Below are 2,166 nucleotides of genomic sequence, written 5' to 3'. Positions count from 1 at the left end.
ACTTTGTAGACCAGGCTGGCCTCGAACTCAGAAATCCGCCTGCCTCTGCCTCCCGAGTGCTGGGATTAAAGGCGTGCGCCACCACGCCCGGCGTGAATACCTTTAACACTATTAAAACAGTACACTTAAAACAGGTTGGTAAACACAATGCCTTTAAAAGGGCATGTTCCTTATAATATAATATGAAGCATACAACATTGGCTATAAAATATCTTGCCAAAAAAAAAAATTTAACCTGAATCTAAGTAAGCCATTAGAACCACACTTCAATTTCTAGGAAATACATAGCAACTAAACCAACCTGGTAAACAACACAAGGAAATCATAAGATAAAAATAAACTGTGGAGCTGAGTGTAGTGGTAAAACACTTCAAAAGGCTGGAAAGACTATATGGAAACCAGTGTGGCAGCATGTTCCTAACTTTAACCCAGCACTCAGGAGACTGAAACAGAAGGATTAAGAGTTTAAGATTGGAACTGGGAGAGATAGCTCAATGGTTAAGAGTACTAGCTGCTCTTCAGAGTACCAGGTTTGGATCTAGTACCTACATGATAGCAGACACCTGTCTGAAACTCCAGTTTCAAGGGATAAGACATCCTCTTCAGGCCTCCAACAGCACCAGGCAAACACATGGTGCACAGACATACATGCAGGCAAGACACATACACATTAAATTTTTCTTTAAAGAGTTCAAGGCCACCCTTAGCTTTATAATGAGCCAAAATAAAACAAGACTGTGAAATGTTCTATAATACAAATGGCCTGCTCTTTAAACAAACAAACAAACAAACAAACAAACCCTCACTATCTGTACCAGGAATTTAGCTAAGAGGCAGAACTTCAGAAGCATACACAAGGCCCCAGGTCCCATCGCCATTGCTAAGTAAAGGCAATGTTTAAAATGAATGTAGAACAGTACTGAGATATATGCAAATAGAACATGGATGTTATTATTACAGGTTATTTATTTTTAGAAGGAAAACATCCACATAGTCCAGACTGGCTTCCCATTCACAAGCATCTTGCCTCCAATTGCTAGAATTACTAGTGTGTGACACACCACCTAAGTTGAGAACATAACTCTGATTGGACTCCTGCCTCCCAGCCCCCACCAAGAAAACATGGACATTTTGCAAAGCAATTAGGGAAACTTGAATATATATTAGATAAACTGAGCAAGTATAGAAACTTGAAAAAAAACAAGCTAAATGTTGACAAGAGAAAATTAATAGTGGTAAGATGGAATGATTTTATATGAATGCTGAAGCACTTAAAGGTGAAATGTCTTCGATTTATTTTCAAATGGTTAAACACACATGAAAGAGAGAGAGAGAGATGGATGGACAGACAGACTGACTGGCTGGCTATACTAGAGCTCAGCTAATACAAAACTTGGGGAGAAGCAAAAGAATAAGAAAACCTATGAACAGGCTGGTGAGATAGCTCTGCAGATTACGGTACTTGCTACCAAGCCTGATAACCTGAGTGTGATTCCTAGGATCCACATAGAAGAAGGGGAGAACTCATTCCTGCCAAGTTGTTCTCTGACCTCATTGCATGCACTAAGCTTGTCATACAAGCATGAATACCTGAGTTTGGACTTAGTGCCACTTAAAAGCTAGGTGTGGTGGTGCACTGGGGAAGTGGGGACAGGAGGATGCTTGGGGCTTGCTGGTTAGCCAATATAGCCAGCCCAGTTGGAGAACTTTAAGCCGGTAAGACCTCCTATCTCAAAAAATAAGCTGGAGCTGCCAGACTGATGGTGCACACCTTCGGTCCTAGCACTTAAGAGGCAGAGGCAGGCAGAACTCTGAGTTCGAGGCCAGCCTGCTCTACAGAGTGAGTTCCAAGACAGCCAGGGCTACATAAAAAACAAAACAAAACAAAACAAAAAAAAAAAACCTGTCTTGAAATAAACAAATAAATAAGGTAGAGTTATAAAAACAAAAACAAACAAAAAAAACACCTAACACCAACTTCTGACACACACACACAGAGTAATTTTTAAAATAATTAAAAAGTGGAAACTTAGTATACTCCTGAGTCACATACTTGGAAAACTTTTTGTACTTTTTGAAGTCACTTGTTCACTCACTTGATCAAACAAGGAGGAAAAGAAATTTAACAAGTGGGGCTGGTGAGATGGCTCAGTGGGTAAGAGCACC

At 40.2% G+C, this 2,166-nt stretch overlaps 1 protein-coding gene across 1 annotated transcript in view; it reads right to left on the bottom strand.

The window, feature by feature from the left end:
* Positions 1 to 2,166, bottom strand: part of Smc1a (structural maintenance of chromosomes 1A) — a 43,266-nt gene that overhangs the window by 37,281 nt on the left and 3,819 nt on the right. The window lies entirely within an intron of this gene.

This window comes from Mus caroli, chromosome X, assembly GCF_900094665.2.
Source record: "Mus caroli chromosome X, CAROLI_EIJ_v1.1, whole genome shotgun sequence".
In the NCBI taxonomy this organism is placed as follows: Eukaryota; Metazoa; Chordata; class Mammalia; order Rodentia; family Muridae; genus Mus; species Mus caroli.
The sequence above is the reverse complement of the archived record's forward strand: the minus strand, read 5'-3'. Positions and strand labels throughout refer to the sequence as shown.